The 17,202-nt window shown below is 39.1% G+C and overlaps 1 protein-coding gene across 3 annotated transcripts in view; it reads left to right on the plus strand.

Annotated features, from left to right (window-relative positions):
• The first annotated feature begins 14,351 nt into the window (after positions 1 to 14,351).
• The window catches only part of FOXN1 (forkhead box N1), a 41,424-nt gene continuing 38,573 nt past the window's right edge, over positions 14,352 to 17,202 (plus strand). For 2 of the 3 annotated variants that reach the window (XM_048067943.2, XM_066979874.1), the window contains exon 1: positions 14,352 to 14,496. The gene's annotated coding sequence lies outside the window, so the exon portion shown is untranslated. Of the gene's footprint in view, positions 14,497 to 14,516; positions 14,747 to 17,202 lie in introns of those variants that run through there. The other variant, XM_013201343.3, reaches the window with a different exon arrangement.

The raw sequence follows: 17,202 nt of genomic DNA on the forward strand, positions 1-17,202 counted from the left end.
TCACAATGTGTGAGTGCCTAACAAAATAACAAACTCAAGCAGACGGCTTGCTGCAAACCTCTCCCTTCCTTGCTCTTTGTCTGCAGCATCAGGGCAGTGTGCATAGCTTTTGTTTGCTTTTTGTTTTCTTTGAAATACTTACACATAGTTTACATGTCCTTCTAAATTACTGCTTAGCTAAGCAGGAAATGTTGAATTCTTATAACATTTCCCATCAGCCTCTCCTCCCAGCCGTTTAAAACGGCTGCGTTATGATTCTTTGAAGTCTTTCCTATGAGTCTACATTATTCAGAGGCTGTGGTGTGCATAAGTACATGCAGGAGCACAGGTGCAATCTTTATGGCAATCTCGAGAAGAAAGAAGAAAGACATGAAGTAGCACCGAGTGTCATGGGGCCAATGCAGTAATGCTGGGTGTTCCATGTGCATTACCATGTATGAGCATATAAAGGCCAGAGACTTACCAGAAAATGGCTGCAGCAAAAGCTACTCAAGGGGTTTCCAAACGCCCAGTTTTCAGAAGAAGCCAGGTGAAAGGATGTAACCTGTAGACAGAGAAGAGAAACTAACAATAGTACCGGGACATAAAGAGAACGGACAATTTCATTAATAGTTTCCACCTCAAGTGATGGCAGCAGCAAGTGCACACTGGGCATTTTATTGCCTTGGGTGTGTCTGAGCGCAGGACTAGTTGAGGTACAGCTAAATATAGTGTGCTTGTGCAAAAACCAGTAGCACTATTAAAAATGTTCATAATTTTCTAAGCAAAGCAGGTAGAAAGTGTTTCTAAGCCCCATTATTACACAGATCACCTTTGAAGGGTGGTTCCCCATTATGTTTCCAGATATTGCCCTCAAGGAGTGGCTCTATTTCCCATTGTGTGATCAAATTTCACAATCTTCTGTGAAACTGCCAGCTCAGCACCTGCTGTAGTGAGGTGTGATTTCCAATGCAGCTCTTCGTTTTGGAGCTGACACTAAGTTTGTTTTACATAAGAGTTGTAAGTGATAAATTTGTTGATGAGAAGGGGACGTCTGCCTCCTTGCCTGCCTTGTCTAAAAAGCAAGTGCACTACAAAACCACAAAATATAGGTTTCCCACAGCATATGCCAGTGAGTAAGTGGGTGACTCGCAGTCACCTCCTCCATTTTCCCTGGAGTTATGGTGCTGTCTTGCCTTGCCTTGCCCAGACACACACACACACACACGTGTACACAAAAGAGAACGTGAAGGACTTATCCTGGTAAACATATACATTTCTACAACACTTGGCCACAACAGAAAGTCAGAAGAATTTTAGGCAGGGTAACGCAACAAAGAAAACAGCTTACTTCTGAGAAAGCACTTCACCCCATAAACATCTCGACAAATTTGTAAAGTGGCATGTAAGTGATGCAGAAGTCACTTAATCAAGCACTGAAATCATAAACAAACTTAAAAGAACAGATGACAATTTTAAAGCCAAAACAGGATTAAGCCAGCATGTCTTTTATCCTGATGTTGGCTTGTAGAGACCAAATATTTGTTCCCAGTCACTTAAAAGCTATTAAAATGAATTTAAAGAAGCCCTTGTTCTATAGCATTGAAATCTTGAAATATATCTAGATCTTTTTTTTCTTCTTCTTTAAAAATGCTTTGAAGGAAACCTCGTCATATAATGGTGACATTAAAAAAAAAATCTCAAAAAGATGAAAAATTCTATTTTCAGAAACCAAAACACAAGCCGATAGGACTAGAAAACAGCATAATGAGAACAGAACTGGATAAAGAATACGATACAGGCCTAAGTGATATATTCTAAAATTATATTAAAATATACACAAAAATTCTCAGTGACTTGGATGGAGTGAATGGAGATCTACAACAAAGATGGAACTGAGAATCAATAACAACAAAGAAAGAGGTGAAGACTGCTGTCCAATACCATTGCAGACTGAAAAATGAAGGTCCTGTGTATTATCCAATAGACATCAGCATATATGTAAACACGGACCTTTCCCCAGGAGCTGTAAGAGCAGTTCCACTCTCATCCCTGGAGGTAATTCCTCCCTCAGATAGCTATGGCATGTTGGCAGCAGCGTGCAGATGAGTGCAAAATTCCAACTCTCTCCATTTAGCATATTTGTTCTAGGAATACAACCCTTTGCTCTCGATTTTCATATTGTTCTCAGCATTTGCAAAAGCAGAAATAGAGTTTAAAATTTCTTTAGTGATGAATAACCAAGTAAAGGACAGAAAACATTAATAGGATGGCTTAGGAAATATATAAATTTAAGTCATCAAGGAATTTCACAAACCTCTTTTTTTTTTTAAGCATAGAACCAATAAAACTATTTACAACGTGATTCACTGAACTTTATGATTTAAGTTCGTAATGACCAAGGTGCTAAAGCCTGGAAATGAAGTGGTTTGAATGTACTAATCACGCTGTGTCCAAAATAACAACTGTTTAATAGAACTTAATCACTGTTGTAAATGCTGTGCATTTTCTCCTATTAAAGGCACATTTAATATTATTTATCCTTTAATCATACTAACAGACCCAAAACATCAAGCTGCTGTTCAGGATATAGAGTCTTTTGCAATGTGCCGTCTAGTGGCTGCAAACAGCCTGCTAGGGCACGCTCAAAGGTCCTAAATCCAGGCCAAGCACCCAGGCTTGTGTTGATGTTCATCAGAAAGCATCCTTAAATAGCTAAGGGGAAAGTGACAGAGCAAGAGGAACGCTTTTCAAAGGCAGTGCATCACAACATCGCTGCAAAAGTAGAAGCGTATCAATTAATCCAGTTAAATAAAAAAATTAAATTCAAATTATCAAAAGGAAAAAGAAAGCACCTTGAAAACAGAGAAGGGACAGAACGGTTAATTCAAGGGCTCAACCCCCGTATATTGTTATGCAGGATTTAGAGATCAGACCAGATGCAACTGCTTCAAGGCTCAGACACCATATGCCTATGTACAGTATCTATCTTAATAGAGCATTAGTGATGGCTACTTTTAGATGGGACTGTACTTTGAATATTAACATTAATTACGATCAACATCAAAACTGTATTCCGCTTCAGCTTGATACTACTCAGCCAGCTTCAGAGTAGTATTAAAGTTCTCTTGCCAACTTAGCAGCATTACAGGAGTTTCCTCATTTCCCTTGATCCCTGTCCAGTCTACGAGAAGCAGAGCATTTTTAAATTGTCCCAGTACCTGTTACCAGCTGCCACCTGTAAAAGCTACCCCAAAAATCACTCATATGACCCTCCTGGTCTCCGGAAGGGAACGGAAAGCCCTAGGACACCACATTTCATTAATTCTGCTGATTACAGAGCTTCTCGTTTCTTTCAATCAATCGAAAGGAGAAGTGGTCAGAGTCGCCTGCAAAACCAATGTCCATATTAATGGGGAATTGCACAACGTCAGGAGGGCAGGTTGAAAGCAGAAGGGGAACACAGCCCGGTACAGTTAGCTGTTACGGCACCAGTTCTCCTGGTTGCCTATCAAGGACATCTCAGGCAGTGAGTAGTGGTTGCTTCGGAGCAGTTTTAAGCGACCGTAAAGGGAAAGTCACATTTCCCTTTTTGCTGTAGGACTATCCTGATGAGACTTGCCAGAAAATTCAAAAGGATCCTCTTTATTTGTAAGACGTCTGTCACCTGAAGCAAGTTCGAGTTTTCCTCCTTATTCTTACCTCTGGCAATATCATTCCTGCTACATGAAACATGCAATCATAAATCATTTGTCTGCATTGTAGATAACATAGCTGTACAATGCAAGCTTCCTCACACCTGTGCTTTTTCTTTTCTCCTTAGACCTAAGCAAGCGGTGTTGTGGTATCCAGAGTTACAGCTGGCACTGAAGAAATAGCCCAGCCTCAGAAGACACTACCTATTCAATCCGAAAAACCCTTTGTAATTCCTCTAGTGTTACAGCTGTATCATCTGAGCTGCAGAGAACATAGGAACAGCACCAGAATTTGTTTGGATGACTTTTAGAGACTGGACTGCTCGATGTAACTTGCAGGCTTAGGAAGGAAGACACAACACTTTTTTCCTCTAATTAGTGGTGAAAACCAACGACAATAGCTGGTCAAAATAGAAAGATCAATAAATGGCCCAGAAAAAGACAAGCTCTCCTTTCACTTTCATACACCACCTCCTAATCTGAGAGGTCCTGAGAGTTGATAGAAAACATGTTGTATGGACAAGATAAAAATCAGTTTTTGAAATATATTCAGAAAGAAAAAGAAAAAGAAAAAGAAAAAGAAAAAGAAAAAGAAAAAGAAAAAGAAAAAGAAAAAGAAAAAGAAAAAGAAAAAGAAAAAGAAAAAGAAAAAGAAAAAGAAAAAGAAAAAGAAAAAGAAAAAGAAAAAGAAAAAGAAAAAGAAAAAGAAAAAGAAAAAGAAAAAGAAAAAGAAAAAGAAAAAGAAAAAGAAAAAGAAAAAGAAAAAGAAAAAGAAAAAGAAAAAGAAAAAGAAAAAGAAAAAGAAAAAGAAAAAGAAAAAGAAAAAATGAAAAAGAAAAAATGAAAAAGAAAAAATGAAAAAGAAAAAATGAAAAAGAAAAAATGAAAAAAAAAATGAAAAAGAAAAAATGAAAAAGAAAAAATGAAAAAGAAAAAATGAAAAAGAAAAAATGAAAAAGAAAAAATGAAAAAGAAAAAATGAAAAAGAAAAAATGAAAAAGAAAAAATGAAAAAGAAAAAATGAAAAAGAAAAAATGAAAAAGAAAAAGGTGCCAGAGGGGCAGGTTCCATGTGCCATCCTGGCTCTAGAAACAAAAGTCTTTCTCCTCAGTGTACATGGGGCATGTGCAAGTGCAAGAGTTCATATTATATGTTTCTATATTTTGGCAAGGATACTATAAGAAAGAAAGCATGTAGCTTATTAGCCTAGAAGAAAAAGCTTTGGTCTGTTTACGCTGTAACCACACACCTGTATCTCAGAAATATGAGACAACTGATGGGGAAAGGGGAGGGGTCTGACATCTTTAGTTTCCTCTGCACCAGGTGCAGTCAAGTATGCAATATATTTCTAGCCACTATTTTGAATCAGTGCCACTTTTAGCCTACTGTACCTGCTGAACAGCCCCTGCAGGGAATGACTCCAAAACATGCCCATGCTCCCTGCTCCAGCAAGATCAGTTCTTACCTGGAGCCCTGGCGGGTGCATACGTAAGTCAGCCAAATCCTGAAACCATTCTAGCACAGCTGCAGTTCCTTCGAGTCACAGAAAGACAAAAACACTAAATCTTGTACTAAACGACTGTATCCATTCATTTTCCTTACAGGAGGCAATACTTAATTTCCTTTGGCTGCCAGTTTGCGTTCCATTTTTACAGGACATAAATGTGGCACTAAGGAAACTTGCTGTCTTGTCACAATGCAGCCGTATCGTGAAACATCAAGGTCAGGGACAGAGATGGACAAAAACACTGTCCTCTCTCCTTAGTTTCTTGAGCTAACACATAGATACTATAAAATCCAGCTGGATTAACTGTAACAATCTAAACATTTGGTTCTCCTGAATCCATTTCTTTTTTACGTTCCTGAGCAAACAGGAAAGAAGCAAAGATGGTTATACATACAAATAATATTTTTTAAATAAGAACAATTTTCCATCTATTTCTTTGTATCATGAGAATGACAGAAAAACATCCTTTATATTTGTTAAGATAGCAGCCACATGAATAAGAACAAAGCGGCTGCTATTGCAATACTGATTACGAGACCAAACACACTGCTTGCCATGACAATAACAAATTTATGTACTAGCACTATTCCTTTTGAATTAATTTCTTCTTTTTGGTATCAGCACGACATGAAATTATTCAGTATTTGGAGCAGGATAAACAATGTGAAACTGTTTAAGGAAGTACATTTTGCCACACTTGACATGACAAAGCAAAAGCGAGGACACACTCTATCATCTGCTCTGTACAGATAGCGATGTGCTGCGGGCTGGGCTGCTGAAAAGGGATAGCACGGTATTGCATTAGCCCATATTAAAATGCACATATTTCTGTAATTTTTATTTCTTGAATCTGACTGCATGCAAACTACAGAAAGCAAAGTCTCTACATTTAGGAGCTTAGACCTACATTGGGAAAGGAATATTTAGTATTCTTAGGCGGTGATTAACATGAACTCTGAGTTTATAAATATGATGAGTCTTTAATTTACACAACAAGAAGAGTAATAAAGATTAGAGAAAAGAGCTTGAGAGGGAGGGAGAGACACCTCCATATCTACCTTAGGTTGCTAATACACTCTAATTACAATCGGTCTCGCAACAAAATCTTTCAAGGGCCAATACATTTTAGCTTAATGTTCATAAATGGCTGGGTGCTGCATGCACAGTGCACAGAATAAGCAAATGTGCTGTAGCAGAATGCCTGGTTTCCTTTGAATCTTGCTCATGTTATTTTTTGTCATGAAAGAAGTATCTGCAACTTTGGCAGTTGTAAAACTATCATGCATGGCACCACCTGCCAGACTAATAACAATAATTAGAAATGTAATAAACTGTTCATTGGCAAGGTAACAAATTGTCTTATCCTTTGAAAGTCACACTGGCCCGAGGCAATTCCTCACAGACATTCGCCACTGATGTCACAAGAGCCTGAATGAAAAGCACACTATGCAAAAAGAAAAAAGAAAAAAAAAAAAAAAGAGAGAGAGAAAAACAAAAAATTAAGAAACAAACAAAAGCCACCAGCAAAGAGACGTTCAAGCAATCTCCAGTACCTGAAGTGGATTCCCATTTTATTGAATAAATCATTAAAACTAAGGACTTCCAAAGTGAGGGTGAACCAAGCCAATTACTTCATATGAAACCTTACAGGCTGGAATATTTGGAGCTCATAATACTTGCTTAAGAAGATGAAACAATTTTTTACTGAATTTAGAATGAAAACATCACTTGCTTGTTATGCTTCTTAATTCTTTTCATCTTTTGTACAATGATCTTCCAAAAAAATAATTTGCACTGGATAGCTTTTATACCGGGTTACTCTAACTCTTGTGTCTCACACATCTAATTTAAAATCTAACAATCTGAGATCAATATTTCTTTCTTACTCAAGTTCCTCTAAGTACTAAAGCAATCTTGGTTCATCTGTCAGACAGGAATTAATGGCTTGTTCGGGTTCTTTACCTCCCATTATTACTTTCCATTTGAACAGAACACGCAATTCCACATTGCTTGTTTTCTAAATGAGCGTTTAAAATCATCCCCAGTGAGGAGAACGTGGTTTCATATTTTCATGACCTTACAGTGGTTTTGTCTCCACTTCCACACAGTATGTTTTATCTCTAAAAACCCATTTTTAATTTCTAAAATGTAAAAGCCATCCAGAAATCTGTGGACATAAACATTTGCTTCAGTCCACGTTCTTCCTCATCCACCTTCTGGAATATATGCAGGCATTCAAAGGAAGACTGCTACTGGTTCCATGCTTACAGAGAACTGAAGAGAAGAAAAGCAAGTCATAAACGCTGCATAAGCACTTCTTTCTGAGGCTTCTGATGATTTCACAGTCCCAGTAAGTCATCTAGGAGGGGCCCATGCCAGGCAGCAGCCTGCTTTTGTTCTTTGCTTTGTACTAAGAAGGGAGGGACATTGCTGAGGTACAACACTTTGAGTATTTATATGATTCATTCCTTCTTTCATTGAATCATTTTCTAGTTTCTAAGATAATACCTCTGGGATGATTTCAGCTACTGTTTGCGGAAGCACCAAGTTTTATGTTTTCCATTATTGTGTGTGAAGATAAAGATGAAGGAAGGATTGCCCAAGCAAGATGTGAAAAGGTTTTGGAGAGGGTGGTGGAAACCTCTCTCACACTGTTCTTATTACTGACCCGATGGCTCTAGAGTCTTGCATGCAGGAGCTAGCAAGGTCAGCTCAGCAGCCTGACTAACAGCCAGGTACAGCTCCACAACCTTCCTGCTGAACGTGCTGCATATTTTCCCAAATCCCAGCAAAGCCCTAGAGCGCATCAAAGAATTCATCTCAGGCGGAGTTTCAATGTAACTGGTTAGGAAAACCCAACATGCTGGTCCTTAAGAACATTCCGAGGAAACTCTTCCCACTTTTTCTTTCTGTTTCAAAATCGATATAATAATAGCTGGCTGAATTTTGAGATAAAACCTTGGAGTTTTATCATCAACATTAAGCACCTGTCAGCTCTGTCTACAAATCCTACAGGTAAATCTACGCTCTCTCAACGAGCTTGTAAGAAACTCATGCTTCAAGAACCAAATTTGAGTTGTATTCCTAAAACACTTTTCCTGCAATACGACTCTATTAGTGCTGTTTATGCATTCATACTTCTCTTATTAATAATGCCAGGGTATTCTGGGAAATCTGGGATAGATATTCCCCCAAAGTGCGTGGAAGTGGAGAAATGCTGGAAGGGCGTGCATGGGTTGGCACTGGCCGCTTGTGGAGTGCTGCAGTTAGGAACAACCAAGCACACTCCAAGAAAGGAAGGAGACAGACCAGTTGTACTGGTTATTAGGCATGGTTAAGGGGCTTAAAAAAAAAAAAAAAAAAAAAAGAGAGAGAGAGAGAGAAAAAAAAAAAAAAGAAAACACTTCTGCCAAGCCAGTTATAAGAAGATAATCATGTGCTAGCCTAAGCCTCTGGCAGGAGGAAAGCACTGTTAGCTGTCTTCTAGGTAGCTAAATATTAATCATCCCGTTTAGAACCAATCACTTCACCAACTTAGCGCTTGGTTAAAAGTTGTGGTACAAAGAAGGTGCACTGTTTTATCTCTAGCTGCAATACTCCTAGGCTTCTATAGACAATGTGTTGGGCAAGGCGAACACGAAAGCAATGTTCCAATTGTTAGCAAGTTCGTTAGTTTTTGGACAGGTTTCTCTGCAAGCTGAGAAGCACAGCGTGTTCTGAGAGCTCTCTGCTGTTCCTGAGGGCTACATGAGAGATCCCCAAACAATTCAAAACAGATTCTCTTCAGCTGTTGAAAAAGAACGGCACAAGAATACAACGTGTTTCATCTTGGGTTGCAGGATATGTAAGCACCGTAAATTGCTAACACGCTGCATCTGTACCGCAGAGCGGCATCACATGTCATTCACAAGCAAATGCTGTTTGCAACCTCTGTCACAGCTCCAGAAAGGATGCTGCACGTTCCTGATAGCATGTCAGCAAGGAGGAGCAGACACGAAAATAGCCTGAGAACTAAAAGATGCACTCTGCTCGGGATAGGTGTGGGTTATTCAACACCCTGAGAAATCATCTTGCAGCTTGAAATAAATGGAAAATAAAAAGAGCAGGCAGCAAGCCTTAGAAGCGATAATATGGAGTGATGTATGAGCGATCATTTCATTGCTTATGCCTTAGCTCTAAGTGGCCAAACCTGCACAGCATATTCAAAATCATGAATGTGACAGGATTGGGTTTGGAAGACTCACGCAGTTCAAAGGCCTCACCTGTAGCTCCACATGTTCTTGAAACTCCCACAGTCCCTCAGGGCCTTAAAAGCAGAACACAAGAGCATTCTCCTTTGAATCTCATGTGGTCTGACCTTTGGAAAGTTCTGCTTAGAGGAGCTGGAGGTGACTAGACAGAGGATCAACCAACTGTTCTTTGCCTTCCAATATCAGCACAAAGGTTTCCAGCGCCATTGTCAGGAGGATTTACAAAATACTGTCAGGATTCAATTACTTGTCTTCTGACACTCTTCTACATTGTTGACTTTGACCGAGCGTGTATTAATTAAATTACTGTGCTCCGAAAACTGATGTAAGGAAGACTTTCTCCTCATTATTGTCACCAAAACTCTCCCAATGGCCCCCCTGCTTTGCTCAACTCTGTGGCGTTATAAAAAGCCTGGCAGGCAAAAACAAAGCCGTAAGGCCAAACAAACAAAGACAGCCCACCAGCCTACCACTTATCCACCAGCTTCAGGCTAGGACAACTTTCTGTTAACCTTGTAACAAAAAAGGGAAGAATATCACAAAAAGACACTTCCTAACGTGCAATGTCAACAAAAAAGGGAAAGCCGACAGAATGCTGCCAACTCTTCACAAATTATGTGCTGTGAGAAGAGAATAAAGGTTATTGTACGTTATGGGACATTTCAACCTGATTCTGAGGGTTCAAACTTTACAAATTTACAGGGATCAGCTCCAAGGAGGAACAAAAATTCCTCTCTGAGTTCAGGAAAAAGGAGCTGGAACTATCCAGCCATGTCCTGAACATGGCATGTGATACAGAACACTTATAAGGGGCAAATAGCTAAGCACAAGGCAAAATAAACGTGAGAAGAATCAGAGATTATAGCTACGTTAGCCCAATATATCTGTCCTAAGTTAATTGTCTCAATCCTATATTGACAGTTGCATATTGCTGGCAGTCTAGTCAAAAAAGCAAAACAAAACATATTGCTAAATGACACAATGACTTTAACACGTTTGTAGATCACCTACCTGAATTTCACCTAGAGCAGAAAGTCAAGTCTAACACCGTGCCTCCAGTTCATCCTCATTTCTAAAATAACAAAACAATAATAGCTTATAGTGGCTGTCACATTGCTACAGATGCTACGCTTTATAGGCAACCCTAAATCACTGATCAGGAAATGACATTTCATATTTAATAATGGTTCTTTATATTTTAATTTGAGATTAAACAATTAACAAAAAGAAAGCTCTGCAAATGCCAACAAAAGAGCATCCTATGGGAGAGAAAGATTTGGAGGCTACATTTCAGACCTACCAGATCTAGTGAAATTTATCCTTCAGTCCTCCAGCTGAATACTGCAGTGCACAGCTCCTCTAAGCCATTGTAATGATAGGGCAAAAGACAGATACATTTTGTGAAAAGAAGAGGCTCAGAAGGGAAAGAGAATGACATACACTTAAATATACTGAACGCTAAAATTGATGTTCTGTTTACCAATGTGTTTTTCTAGAGACTTTAAACTCCAGATAAATGCATTTGAAATTATTTCTTAGGGACAAAAATGGACTGAAGTGTATGTAGGTTAAACCAAGGTGTGTATTCCCTAGGGATATCTCAGAAGATAAAAAGCAAGCCCTGACTACTATTTAAAGGCAGCACAGCAGACGGTTAAGTTACACCCAGGTGTGTCTTCCCTCGGGTGATCCCAAGGGAGAGATGCTAGGCCACTTTTCCTATTTAATGGTGGCAGAATAGCTGGTTAGATTACGTCTTAAGTCATTTTGTAACCTTATCATCCAAATGCTAGGATATAAAAATTGTAAGCCTACAAAGCTATTTATGATAACAAATGCTGCAGCCATCACTGCATAATAAAATATAAACAATGCATTAAAAATAAGCAATTATCCCACTACTAAATGAAATAAGAATATTTTATCAAAGGAATGAATTTATGCTATGGTTGGGCACAAAATAAAGTAAGTTCATAGGGAGAACTCCTCTCTGACAAATTTCCAGATCAACAAGACCATTCTTGCCAATTTTACATAGCAGGAGGGGTTTATAATGAGGTCAACAGTGGTTTTACATGTAAGAGAAACCAAGAACATGTTATGTTAAAATTGATCAGACGTTCTGAATTGGATGTGAAGTGTCGTGCACACCTCTGAACTCAGGTTACCCATTTCCAGTGCTTTGCCTTGAAAAGCATAAGCTAGTGCAGGGAGACAAGGATCACACTGTGGAAAATAAGGAAGTAATCATATTTTTCCATGTTCTATTACAAGATCACCTCATATACACAAGGTGCCAAAACACGGCCAAAATGCAGCATTATAGGAAGCAGACTGTATAGGATGTTTGCTCCCTAAGCAAGGGAAAGAAACACAGAAGCACATTCTTGAGCCACTCACTCTGGACATCTAACAAAGACATCGTGCCAGCTCAGTTATGCAAGCTGTCATTTCCTTTCGCTACGCAGCGCTGCCTGTGCACAAGTACCAAACAGCACTGACACTTCAGCAATCTTCAGTGAGCAGCTGAGCCCTCCTGAAGGTAAACAGGGAGCCATTTCCACCCACCGACATCATTAATTCTAACTACAGCCTCAGTCAGACATCACGGAATTGGTTCCACTGACTTGCATATTTACTTCACAACTTTGATGGCTGCAATTTTATTTTTTTCCCAAAATGAAAGATCAGATACAGGAACAAGTGTTAACAGCTTAGACTAGCTCCCAGTACACCAGCTTAACACTTTGGTCTTTGAACAAAAGCTCAGACCAAGAACAAATCTCAAATTGACTCACTACAATGGTCCAGTCTGGATCTGACAAACCTAAGCTTGTTCTGATGTAACCCTCTTGATCTCTTCTGTTCTTTGCTCGTGGCATTTGGCTTCGCCTCTGGAAGACCAAACTGTTTTAGTTTAATAGAGCTCCTCAGGTTCACTATAAGGCCGGTGTGAGGAAAAGTCTTACTGGCTTTACATTCTACACAACTATTTTCTCACTCAAAAGGAGAAACCCCATGAAGCAGCACTGCCAGGTGGGCCGTGCTTTTTACGTCCCCCAAAGAGTACGTTGATACATGGCTGTGCACACACTGGTAAGGAACAGGAAAAGTCCTCAGCAAGCACGGATGCCCCCCTTTCCTCCAGGTATTTCCTCCGATAGCTATCCGAGAAAAGAAGAGATAATGCTTGCCAGTCAGTGGTTCACTTTCATTCAGGATCTTATCTCTGCACTGTAATCGACCTGTGACGCCAGCTCGAGTAAACTCACCCAACAAGCTGGTGTTAAACCAGCTAACTTAGGTACCAGTAACTACATGGCTGCAGCAGCCTGGATCTCAAGGCAGGCTGCAAAACTCACTGCAGAAACTGGGTTAATAATCAGGCCATTAGCCTACTTTGGTTCTGAGCCACTGCAGTTAGTAACTAAGCTACTAATACAAAACCATTTCAGATTTGTCTATCTCAGCCATCGGAGTTAAGAATTGTAAATTAAAGGTAGCGCAGAATTTGGGAATAACTAAGTAAAGACGTCAAACAAAGCCCCGATCATCTCAGGACCTTTCCTGCCAGATGTAGACATGTAACCCTGAGGGACGTCAAATGGGAAAGCCCTTGGAAGGGACAAGTAATTATCCAGAACTATCTCTGAGATCTCCCAGACAGGAAAGAGCATATCCACCAACAATTCATCCTCACTATCTCCACAAGATCCCACAGATAAATTGACAAAGTCTTGGTTTCTAACATCAAAAGCTCCCGATAGATCTAATAAACTCAAATTGACAATTTCTTGATAGGAAATACACTTATCAAAGTTAAAATATGTCTTTTCTTCCACAGGTCCCATTATTATGACATGTGGATACCATGGGAGATCTTTTCTGTCACAGATTTGTGTAATGTATTCAGCAACAGGAATCATAAAAACACTTCACGAGTAGCACGAACCTAACACGAACATAATTGTCCTCCATAGCAGAAAGTATGTTTTTATCAAAGTTTCAAGGCCTTATTCAGTATCTTACCATAATCGTGGGAGATAAACATGGGTGTACCTATACAATAACCTGGGGGCCGCAAAGATGTTTCTTCTGTTTTGTGGAATGACGATAATTATATTTAGCACTCATTCAAGGCTTTTCATCTTCAAAGCACTTTACAAACATTAATTAATCCTCACAACACCCTATGAGGTAGGTAAGTATTATTACAGTAGGTGTGATCAGGTTTGTGCAGGGGACTGCAGAGCATGCACAAGCCAGGTAAGGGCAGCAGAAATACATATTCCTGAAATTGCACATTTAAGCTCTTATTCCTCTCTACATACCTGCACACAAAAAACCCAAACCTCTCCACATAAATATATATACACACATGCCCACACAAATGCATACACACCTCCAACTTGGTTCTATTTTTACGACTGTGTTAAAGCACGCAGTTTGGGGGAAAGAACATTACCTTGAGTGTATTTGTCTCGTAGTGTTCACCTTACATTTGAGTGGCACAACATGTTTTGACATTCTATGGTGGAGTCACAATTCTTTTCCACGATGAGAGTTCAGGCTGAACAAACCTAAGAAAGATTCCTATTTCTGGTAGCCGAATGCTTTCTGATAGTATGGCAAAATCCATGCCAGGAAAAGAGTGTTTTTAATAACCGCAGATGGATAATAGGTTTGCAAAACACAGTAACAGATGGGTATTTTAAATCAAAATTAAAACAGAGAGGTTGAGAGGGAGCATTCTCTTTCCAGACAGTTAGAGCTCAATACCTGCCCAACTCCTCTGAAGAATTACCAAGAGAACAAGGAAAAAAAAAACCTGCAGCTTAGTCATATTTGTATTCTTATTAAATGCAGGATTGCCTGAGGCGAACAAGAGCTGATATCATAATTATTGGCTTGCCTAGCCAGCTGCCTTCTCTCACCTGATGTAAGATCAGATCTTTCCAGCCTTTGGAGACTCTGTACCGCTGAGCCTCCACTCTCTCTGCAGGGCTGTTTGAATGACCTAATCCTGTCCTGGAGCAGCAGCACGCCGTTTTGCTTCAGTAAAAAGGTAAGAGGAAACCTCTGACAACTTCATATAGCTTTTTAGAATTCAGCCGTGAAAGCCAAACGGAAGGGGGAGCAGAACTCTTTTGCCTTGGCTCATCTATTTAATGTGAAGTCCCCGAGGCTGACTTTGAAGAACTTCAGGCTGAGGGAAGGGGAAGGTCAGCACCTACATCCCGTTCCTCAGCAACTCCCATAGGTATTTATCAGCCGCGAGTGAGGAGTATCAAGAGAAGCAGTCAGGAAAACACCAGGTAAGCTCATAGATCCATTGGTCTTTTACTGGGAGAAGTGAAGACTGTAGGCGATTTCCCAAAGGAAAAAATAGATCATCTTGTATGGGGTGTATACGAGCTTAAGCTAAGCCACTGTCTGTTTCATAGTTACAAAGAAAGCTGACAGTGTTTACCACTACCTGGAAAAAAAAGAAAAAAGAAAATAGAAAAAAAAAATGAAACTACATAACAGAAAGACAAAACAAGAAAAGTATTTGTAAAAGAAGTCTGAGGTCTCATGCCTCATAAATTCACAACAGATTTATTTCATGTTTTTCCAGTGGTGAATCAAAAACCTGGAAAACTCTACATTTTGAAATTCAGCTTTCTTTTACTATGGCCTGTGTTTTAAATATTCTACTTTTGCCTTGTGTGTTTTGTGGTAGTAGGTGAAAACTTTTTTTGAGCTTACTCTTACATTGAGAGGTGACTGAAGTGACAGCCAGAGAGAAGGTGGGATGTGTTAACTGCAAAGATGACTGAACTGAAGTACAACAAATGGAAACTTGTTTCTTATTTCTTTATGTGCATAGGAAATACATTGCTCTATTTTCATTTATTAGTTTCAGACTGTTAGATTTCCAGCAAGAAAGGAACTGTTCGTTTTATAAACATAATAATTATCAAACCTATAAATAACAACTAACCATCATTCACCTTGACCCTTGGTCCTTCTGCAAATTTACAGACTAAATCTGAGGGAATTAGACTTTATTCTATAAATGTTTCAGTTTGATTTATCTAAATCACGTGTTTCTAACTTGAATATTGATATGAGCTAGGTTGAACCGGATGAGTTTTAGGCTGAAAATGTATATATTTTGTTTACAAATAATTATGAGCATAGAAGAACAAAAAGCATTTAAATATCTGGTGTGCATATTTCTTAAGGAGTAAAGAAGGATTGTGTACTTTGCTGTCAGCCAGGTGATGCCCTATGTTATATATGCAGCCAAGCACATTGTTTACCCTACATCCAAGTGAGGGGAGATGAACATGGGTAGAAGTGGTATTAATGTAAATGACAAAAGGGACTACGTCTTGGCAATCTGAGCATCCAGACTCTGCCCCAAATGTTAAAGCATGGTGTGAGAAAGTACTAGCTTGTACATGAGCACAGATACTTATATAAAGTTTGCTGTGTTCCTAATAATAAAACTGGAGCCACGTGTTAGTTACTGAGATGGCAGCCAGTTGTCTACTCTGGGGAGTAAATGGAAATATCTCTACACCACCATGGTAGGTGTAACACAGGAACCTGCCAGGGACACCTTAAGACATTTGCCATTATTACAAAGCACTGGTGTGAAGGAGGAAAGCAAAGGAGAGGGACATCTACATGAAGTGACATCTTTCTGATCCAAACAGAAAGCTTTTGTCTTTTTCAGAACAACTGCATTTGAGCAGCAAGCTTTTGAAGGCGATAATTAGGAAAAAAAATAAAAATAAAAAATTAAAAAATAGAAAGAAACAAAAAATGAAAATGGGCTATGTCATCTTAGAATAACTATTTTGCAAAAGCAAAAAGAAAAAGAGAATTGTTTAGGATTCCTGGAAACTAAACATTAACCACAACAACAACAGTCTGAACTTTTTGGCTGCAAACTGCAGAAATTTAACACAAGCAGTGGTGTTATGCAGAACTTCTTTCAATCACAAAATTGCTCCCATAACCTGGTTTCATAGGCTGTTAAATGACCAAGGACAGGGAGACAGTGATGCAGCCTTGAAAATAATCTAAAACAAATTTTCAAGTCCTACAAAACATATTGTTAATTGACTCACCCTAGAAACAAAAAGAGCTTTTGAGTAGAGCCCACAGTGACCACAGCTAGATTTGAAGTCAGACATTCTGCAGTTATCTATGCAATAAAATTTAAAAGGCATAAAGATTCAAAAAAAATAAATCAAAACCAACAACATGTATTTAGCCTTTAGAAGGCAGGGAGTCAAAGCACTGCAGAGTGTGTATAATTTTTACATGTACTTCTCTGTCCTGTTTATAAACCAATTACAGATGCAAAATACTCCAGCAGCTCACTCCTCACTCATGCAGAAACTTTGGAAGCTGGCTCTTTCTGATTGTGCCCATTAGAAAGTAAGGAAAAATGTTGCTTTGGATGCAGCAAAAGTGAAACAGTATTTGGTAGATCGGTGCCTATAAACCGGAGTAAGGCCAATGGAGGTAACTTCCAAGCAGATAGGATTTACTGTTTGTGACCAAGTCCTCTATTGTTACTCAGAAAGGCTGAGCTGTATGATTTGGGTCAAACACACCTCTCTGCTCTCCTGCACCTGGAAAATCATTAGCTTGAAATACAAAGAGATTAATTATGGTGATAATGCAGATTAAGTGAGAGGTACAAATAAAATCCTTCTCTAGTACATCTGTGAGTGTGCCCAGTGCCACATCTTTCTGAGGCCATTCTCCATTC

The sequence above is a fragment of the Anser cygnoides genome, chromosome 18, assembly GCF_040182565.1.
Source record: "Anser cygnoides isolate HZ-2024a breed goose chromosome 18, Taihu_goose_T2T_genome, whole genome shotgun sequence".
Lineage (NCBI taxonomy): Eukaryota > Metazoa > Chordata > Aves > Anseriformes > Anatidae > Anser > Anser cygnoides.